The 9,537-nt window shown below is 43.2% G+C and overlaps 1 pseudogene; it reads right to left on the reverse strand.

The window, feature by feature from the left end:
* Positions 1–2,310: 2,310 nt before the first annotated feature.
* Positions 2,311–2,429, reverse strand: LOC122789542 (annotated as a pseudogene).
* Between the last annotated feature and the right edge of the window lie 7,108 nt (positions 2,430–9,537).

The following is a 9,537-nucleotide window of genomic DNA, read 5'->3' on the forward strand; positions in this document are numbered from 1 at the left end:
GTATGTAATATTTAAAACAATCAGTGTTGAAATATATAGGTTCATAGGCAAGTACTAGGCTATCTGCCCGAGGGCATCTATAAGCCTAGCCAGAATATGTTGGCTTTCGCCGCCCCCCTTAGATTAGTTCCCTGTGCCTCTGTCCAACAGAGCCACTGCAGTGCTCCCCGGGGTAAATTTTCTGTTTCCCATCCACTCGTCAAGGTTTCTCTTGAAGAGTGTTAATGAGGGGCTCTGCCTAATGTAGATTGGAATCCTGTTCCAAAGCATGGGGAGTCTCTGGGGCAGGAATCTATCCCTCCAGCAAGTTCTATTTATTGTTGTGGTGAGGTTTAGATCCCTAAAGTGTGTGGCTCTCGGGGATTTGTTTTTTTTTTTTTTTTTTAGGTGGAGCATGTCCCATCAATTCTGTGTTGGACATGGCCTTATATGTCAGGCAGAGATCACCTCTAAGTAAGCGGTATGCAACCAAGTACAGCTGGAGTTTCTTCAGTCAGGCTGCATAGGGCATCTGTTTGAGGCCAGTAATCCTCTTGGTGAGGTACTTCTGTGGTCTTTCCAGCTGTGGCAGGTGTCTTGTAAGGTACACCATAAATGGAGCGTTGTACTCTATGATGGGTCTGATGAGTGATGAGTAGAAGGGCACAATAACCTCTTTTGTTCTAGATGCGAACCCTTTTTTGATTAGGTGGGCCACATAGAAGGATTTTCTAACCACCTTGGCAATATGATTATCAAAGGAGAGACTACTATCTACTTGGGTTCCCAGATCCCTTATTACATTTTCTGCATTTAGGGGACTACCATGTATGTGGTAGTTCATGGGTACTTTGTTTTTTTCCAAAGGGGATGACTATGCACATTTTGGCATTCAGCTCGAGGCCATGATTCTGACACCAGGTATCTGTCTTAGTGAGACCCTTCTGGAGGATGTCTGTATCAGCTGAAGTGTCAGTTATGGCCCCCAGTTTGCAATCATCTGCGAACTTGGTCAGCCATAGTCCTCCTGTGTTTGCCTGTACCTCTGAGAAGTAAATACTGAACAGGAGGGGTCCAAGGACTGAGCCCTGGGGGAATGCCACTTGTAACCAGTTAAGAGTCAGACCTAGAGCCTGCAACTCTCACCCTGTGGGTTCTATCCGTGAGCCAATTGGCAACCCATCTCATGACGTAGGGGATTATGTTCAGGTTGGTGAGCTTGTCTATAATACCAGAATGGGGAATGGTGTCGAAAGCCTTTGCAAGGTCTAGGTAGGCTGTGTGGACTTCCTTTCCCTCATCTAAGGCCTTGGTAACTGTCTCTCATGTAGTCCAGGGAGGTACGTCTCAGGTCATTCACACCAACATGGACAATGACAGAGTCATATTTGTACTTGTTCTGGAGTGACCTGAGTGCTTGTATTATGTGGCGGATCCTGGTGCCCGACAGGCAGCTAACTGTAACCTTCTCCTTGTCCAGCCTAGTTAGTGGGACATCAGTGTGCCTGACTATAGAGTAGCCTATTACTAGTGTGTTGGGTATGTTATTTGGCCTTAAGGGCTATGATTGGGTGGCACACTGATTATGTGAAGTATGTGCTTCATGGTTTGTGATGGGGTATGGAGGTTGCTTGGGTGTCTGTTTTGGAGGGCTCTATTGCTTTTGCAGATTTTTATTTAGAGCCTTCGAGTATGTTTTTGTGTATTTATATGTGTTATTTGCCGGTGTTGGTTTAGTAGGTCTATGCGAGACTGGTGGTGTGTTGCAAGTATTACCCTTCTCCTCTTGACTGTTAGTTCCAGTCTTGGGTTGAGAGAGCTTTGCCTCCAGTTTGGCTGTATAATTGCATCTCTCGCATATATGAGTGTTTGGTGGTAGGAGGAGAGGGTTGTCTTTGTACATGAGGCAGTTGAAACATTGCCTCAAAATGCCCAGATTCACCAGTTGGACTGGAGAGTACACCTGAAACTGCCCTTTGGACATGCATGAATAGGTAAAGTGAGCTGTTTTACTGATTGGCTGGTATGGACGAATAAAGAGCCTGGACAGTATGGGGGGGGTCTAGTGCTAGGGTTAATTAGTGCTTGCTATGAGTTTTGAGCAAGTGCTGGGCTGTGAAATGAATGTTTTGAGTGCTTAAGTTGAAAGTTTGTCTAGTTCCAAGGGAAAAATTGAAGAGTAGACTTTGTGGAGCCGGGAATAGTTGAAACCTAGCAAACCGAGCTGCCTGGCATGCAAAACCGTGCAAATGCGGTTTTTATAGCAGGGAAATGAAAGAGATAGAAATTAGCCTAAAATGGCCAATAAACTACTATATGCCAAAACAAATAAACTTTCAGCACTTTGTATTTCCAGGCGGTCACCCATCCAAGTACTGACCAAGCCCAACCCTGCGTAGCTTCTGAGATCAAACGAGACCAGGCACATTCAGGGTGTTATGGCCATCTGCCTTTCTGCCACGTCATATACAGACTAAATTCAAATTAAGATGGTCACTAAAATAGTACTGTAGATCAATAACAGCTCAGATCAGGCAGAACCATTAATGATATACATATCATACTGTGTTATGTTCATAAGTGCCCCAATACTCAACGATTAAGTCTCAGTTTTCTCAAAGCTGGTTTCAAGGGAACGGTGGTATTTAATCCAGGTGGTGTATCGCATCGCAGATTGACAACCCAATATACTTCTGCAAGTTCAGTTCTTAGTATAATATCACCTCCTCGATCATACTCATGTAAAGTTTGTAAAACCTGGAACGCAAAAGTGTGATCATGATTTGTGACTATATGTTTCATCAATGGACTTTTAATGTCTTTGAGCTTAACATCACTTATATGCTTTGATATTCTTTTTTTTAGCTGTTTGTTTTACCTACATAGAAGCTTTGACATTGTTGACAACATGCAATGTATATTACATTGTTGGTCGTACAGTCAACATACAGTCTGGGGATCTAATTCTTATTGGTAGCTGGATGAATGAAGCCTACTACTTTTGATATGTATTTACACATTGTACATCTCCTACATGGATATTTATTTATTTTATTTTATTTATTTACATTTGTTTACTGGGTAATGTCCGACTGGGCAATTAGCCTGTTTTCAGCGGAGACCCGGGGAGAAAAGCTCCACAGAAGTAACATAGTTATACAAAGCTATAAAAATACAACCATATGGGTACATATTAATACATTATTAACAATTAGGGTTAATAAACAGAAACAACTGCGGTGGTGGTGCTGCGGTAGCATTGTCACCTCACAGTTAGACGTTGCCCGTTCGATTCTCAGTTAGAGCATCTTCTCTGTGGCGATATGCATGAATGGGCATTCCTTCATTGAAGGTTGTGCGTTAGGCCCGGCAAGCCAACACGTACAAATTTCCTGCCAATCATTAGCAGACCGGAGTTCCGCTGTGGCGACCTCTAACCGGGAAAAGCCGAAAGACACAAACAAACAAAGGGTTAATAAACAGAAACAATATTACAACAGTGAATACAGTACAAAAAACAGATTTTATTTTTTTGCATAAGAAGTACAAGAAGAAGAAAACTGAAAGATGAAATGAAAGGAGGAAGTATCCTATTCGATAGTAGATGTTCTTTTGTAGTGGATCGATTACATAATAATTGCTTTTTCAGCATTTCACATATGTATTGTACATCACTGGAATATGTCAGAATGACCCTTGTATGTGAATGAGAAGAAACATCTTTGGCAGGAAGTTCAGGCTGTGCATTATCATTGGCTTGCTTCAAGAGGAAGGGTTTGCCACATGAATTCCTCTGTCCCCTAATTTCTTCCATAGATTCTCAGACCTCTTTCTTCTTGTATCTTCTGTGCAAAAACTGTTGTTCTAAATAAAGACTTGACGTTATAAAGTCTATATCTATAGTATGTTGTCTCAAGTTTCTCAGCAACTGTCCCTTAAGAATGTTCTTAAAAACATGATGGGGATGCATGCTGTCTCGAACCAGGAGATTGTTTCTCTTACATTCCTTATGGTAAATAAGAATATTTACCCCATCTTTAGCATCCATTTCTAATTGGACGTCCAGGAATTCAATTCTGGTCTCAAAATGTTGCATCGTAAATCTCAAAAAGCTAGTAGTCCACAAATCCTGTATAAAACTTTATCTGTAGATGGAAAGCATTATTGTTCATGACATTATTGATTTCCCAATGGGCGAGGACCAAACTGGCATAAGTATTCACACAGGGAGTGCCTAATTCCACTCCCCATCTCTGTCAATATATCCTATCTCCATACATAAAAACATTGTTTTCCAGTATAATTGACAAAATTCTACAAATCAAGTCAATCTTGTCCTTATTAAAACCACTATTTTCATGTAAAAAGTTCTTGGACAGCTGAAACCCCATATTCATTGGGATTTACCGTAAACAAGCTGTTTATGTCCATAGTTACCATATAGTATTGTTCCAAACCAGTAACTGTCTGCATAAACATGGATAAAGAACTCAAAAAGTCCTGAGTGTCATTTAGAACTGTGGGAGTCATCTTTAGCATGTCTTTTAGTTCATGTTCTATAAATATAGATAGAGGTTCTATTATCCATCCCTCTCCTGTAACGGAGGATTTTCATGACTCTTATGAATCTTTGGAAGGCTCTTGATAACAGGTATGATTGGGTGTGCAACCATAAAAAGGTCAACGGTAGTTTTATCTATCCTCCTATACATCATAAGCTCATATAAATAATCATTAATTTCTTTCTTCATTCGATTGACTCTGATATGATTAATCAGTTGGTATGCAGCTTCATCATTCAACATATTTAACATTTTAGTATCATAAGTCTCCCTGTCTAATACAATAATGGTGCTCCCTTTATCTGCTGGACATATTATGATGGAACCACTGCTTTGTAATTCCTTAAGGGCTGTCTTTTCATCTTGCTTTAAATTATGAAAGTGATGAGGGCTCAGTGTCTGTTATTCTAAAAGTATATTAATTCTGGTTTAAGCACTTGGGCTTGAGGCCAGTTATTTTACATTAAGAGGGTTCATGTTCTGCACTCTTGTGGGAGGAGAGGCTGGACTCTGTCCTTCTGAGCTGGGAATTTCTGGTTAAAGGCTTATAGTGCCTGCATATTTGAACTGCTTCTTACTGAAATTGGTACACCTTGTTTGCTGTAGCATAGACTAGATCCAGGCCTGCTGAATCTAGCTTTGTTTGTATAACTTGAGCACTAATCCAGGCATTCTTTAAAGTATTCAGTTGTATTTATTACTGCTGGTAGTAACTTGATTAAAGTGTAGCTATCATTTCTAAGTCTTTTGGATTAAGCACTTGGGCTTCAGACCAGTTGTTTTACATTAGGAAGGTTTGTGGCTTGCACTGTGGTGGCAGGACAGGTAGCTTACATCCTTCTAAGTTGGGAACTGCTGATTGAGAGCTCAGTGTCTGTTATTCTCAAAGTGTATTAGTTCTGGTTTAAGCACTTGGGCTTCAGGCCAGTTATTTTACGTTAAGAAGGATTGCGGTCTGCACTCTTGTGGGAGGAGAGGCTGGACTCTGCCCTTCTGAGAAGGGAATTTCTGGTTAAAGGCTTATAGTGCCTGCATATTCTAACTGTTTCTTACTGAAATTGGTACACCTTGTTTGCTGTAGCATAGACTAGATCCAGGCCTGCTGAATCTAGCTTTGTTTGTATGCTTGTTGTTGGTTTATTTCCCTGAAACGCTAATTCCACCTAAAACGCGGCCTTTTAGCACTTCTGTGGATCCCTAGTGATATCTGCATTGCTTACTGTACTTATTTCCTTGTTTCACTTGAAAGAAAGTTACTGTTTGTTGTTTTTGCATTTAAGTTACCTATAACACATTGCATATAAGTTACCTGCCACTTGCTCACTAAAGCAATTATATAAGTCAGCTCTAAAAAATTAAAAGCACTACACCCTCACAAACTCCCCTTGAGTACCTTGTTCCCCATTGGCCCTTTTTTTCAATTATAAAGGAATTCCCAATACTATTCTAGCATGTCCAAAGGTCAGTTGTCAATCTCCTCTCTGGTCCAGCTGGTGAATCTGGGAATCTTGAGGCAATGTTACAACTGCCTCATGTACACAGACAACCCTCTCCTCCTCCCAACAAATTCCAACACATGTGAGAGATGCAACCATATAGCCAAACTGAAGGCTAAGCTCTCTCAACTCAGTACTGGCGTAACCAGTCAGGAGGAGAAGGAAACCACACTCACTACAATTCCAGTCTCACATAGACCTACCACGACAACAAACCAAACACATAAACACACAAAAACATACTCGTAGGCTCTAAATAAAAATCTGCCTAAGCAGCAGAGACTTCCAAAGCAGACACCCAAGAAACCGCTACCCCAAAACAAAACACGTGCAACACATAGCTCACAAAGCCAGTGTGCCAAACAGTCACAGCCCTTAAGGCTAAACAACACACCTGATACACTTGTAATAGGTGACTCTATCGTCAGGCACACTGACGTCCCGCTCACCAGGCTGAACAAGGAGAAGGTCACGGTGAGCTGCCTGTCGGGCGCTAGGATCCGCCACATAACACAAGCACTCAGGTCACTCCAAGGCAAGTACAAATATGACTCAGTCATTGTCCATGCTGGTGTGAATGACCTGAGACGTACCTCACTGGACTACATGAAAAGAGACATAGAGGAGCTCTCTGAGCAGGTAGCCCAGGCCGGTATGACCCTGACCTTGAGTAGCATCTTACCCTCACCAAGAATGATGCCACAATATGAAGACAAGATGATCAATTTCAACAATTGGCTTAAGTGTTGGTGTCATTCAAAGGGGATCCAATCCCTGTCAGCCTGGGATGACATGCTCGACAAGCCACGATGCTTCGCTAGGGACGGCTTGCACCTGTCACCCCTCGGCTTTTGGATATTGGCAAAGGCTCTTGCTACCCCCATAGTGCCTTTTTTAGGCAAGGCTCAAAAGACAAACCCACCTCCATAGGTATCACAAGGGATAAGAAACTAAGAGTAATGCTACTCAATGCCAGAAGTCTAAACCTCAAGATGCATGCACTCGAAACTCACCTTAGCATGGAGAACATCGATATCTGTGCAGTAACAGAAACCTGGTTTAAGGCTCCCGAGAGCACCCCAGTACTACCAGGTTATACCTCATACCATGCTTTTCGGCCCCAAAACTTGGACTGAACCACAAAAGTAGGGGGAGTATCAATATTCGTCAAAGATACCCACACCTCCAGGTTGGTGGCACAGCACGTAGCATCAGAGACTATCCATGTGCAACTAACTGTGGGTAAAACTGCCTTCCAGTTTATAGCCTGCTACAGACCACCCTCCCAAACACAGGAACCCCACTCGGCCTTCCTGAGAATACTGGAAAATATGAAGGTCTCTCCAAACACCATTATATTGGGTGACTTCAACTACCCAAACATAGACTGGGAGCATTACTCTAGCTCCAACACCCTAGCCCAAAGGTTCCTAGAATTTATAAACTCAAATGCTATGGAACAACTTGTTACCACTCCCACAAGAGGGGAAAACATACTGGACCTGATCATCACCAACATGGGGACACTATGCTCCAGACCAGAAGTGTATCCCTCACTGGTAAGTTCAGACCATAAACTAATCTCACTGGATATTCACATCCTGACCCCACCCCCTGCCCAGAAAACCACAGTGAAAAACTTCTCTAAAGCAAATTTCACACACCTCAAAACCGAGGCGAAATCCTTCAAAGCCCCCGGGCCTGTGGAAAATACGGCCCAGACCGCAGAATCCTTTATAAACGCATTCTATGAACACCTTCAGGAATGCATGGATCATGCAATCCCAAATAAAACCAAGACCCAATCCTCCAAAGGCAGACGTCCTGTCTGGTGGACTCCAGCCATAAACAAACTATACAATAGAAGGAGGAAGCTACTACATGATAGAGCAAAATCCCAAAAAGGGAAGGCATCTCTGATCAGTATTAGCAAAAAACTACGGGCACTCATAAAATCGTCTAAGGCCAGCTTCGAGAGAAAAATTGCACAGGACACTAAGGATAATCACAAGGCTTTCTTTAGTTATGTTAGGAACCTGGGTGGGAATTCCCAGATATGCTCAGAATTAGTCCAAAATGACAAAAATACACTGAGCCCACAGACATTGCCAACATCCTAGCTGACAGGTTCAGTGCAAACTTCTCCCCCCCCTCCCCACCAAAAGGGCGAATATCTATCCCAACAGAGTGCTGCCCCCCTGACATCTCAGATGCTCAGGTAAGAGCCGCCCTCTCCAAAGCAAAAAACACAGCATCAATGGGACCAGATGGTGTCCCGGGCTGCGTCCTACATGAACTCCAAGAAGAGCTAAACCCAAACATAAAACTACTGTTCAATCTTAGCCTTACTACAGGATATGTACCCAAAGAGTGGCGTACAGCAACAGTGGTCCCTCTCCACAAAGGTGGTGTTTCAACGGATCCTGGAAACTATCGCCCCATAAGCCTGACTAGCTTGGTGATGATCAGATCCAGTATGTTTTCCCCTCTTGTGGGAGTGGTAACAAGTTGTTCCATAGCATTTGAGTTTATAAATTCTAGGAACCTTTGGGCTAGGGTGTTGGAGCTAGAGTAATGCTCCCAATCTATGTTTGGGTAGTTGAAGTCGCCCAATATAATGGTGTTTGGAGAGACCTTCATATTTTCCAGTGTTCTCAGGAAGGCCGAGTGGGGTTCCTGGGTTTGGGAGGTTGGTCTGTAGCAGGCTATAAACTGGAAGGCAGTTTTACCCACTGTTAGTTGCACATGGATAGTCTCTGATGCTTCGTGCTGTGCCACCAACCTGGAGGTGTGGGTATCTTTGACGAATATTGATACTCCCCCTCCTTTTGTGGTTCGGTCCAAGTTTTGGGGCCGAAACGCATGGTATGAGGTATAACCTGGTGGTGCTGGGGTGTTCTCGGGAGCCTTGAACCAGGTTTCTGTTGCTGCACAGATATCGATGTTCTCCATGCTAAGGAGAGTTTCGAGTGCGTGCATCTTGAGGTTTAGACTTCTGGCGTTGAGTAGCATTACTCTTAGTTTCTTATCCCTTGTGATACCTATGGAGGTGGGTTTGTCTTTTGAGCCTTGCCTAAAAAAGGCACTATGGGGATAGCAAGAGCCTTTGCCAATATCCAAAAGCCCAGGGGTGACGGGTGCAAGCCGTCCCTAGCGAAGCATCGTGGCTTGTCGAGCATGTCATCCCAGGCTGACAGGCATTGGATCCCCTTTGAATGACACCAACACTTAAGCCAATTGTTGAAATTGATCATCTTGTCTTCATATTGTGGCATCATTCTTGGTGAGGGTAAGATGCTACTCAAGGTCAGGGTCATTCCGGCCTGGGCTACATGCTCAGAGAGCTCCTCTATGTCTCTTTTCATGTAGTCCAGGGAGGTACGTCTCAGGTCTTTCACACCAGCATGGACAATGACTGAGTCATATTTGTACTTGCCTTGGAGTGACCTGAGTGCTTGTGTTATGTGGCGGATCCTAGCACCCGACAGGCAGTTCACCGT

This window comes from Protopterus annectens, chromosome 14.part0 (genome assembly GCF_019279795.1).
Source record: "Protopterus annectens isolate FY-2018-M chromosome 14.part0, PAN1.0, whole genome shotgun sequence".
Lineage (NCBI taxonomy): Eukaryota > Metazoa > Chordata > Ceratodontiformes > Protopteridae > Protopterus > Protopterus annectens.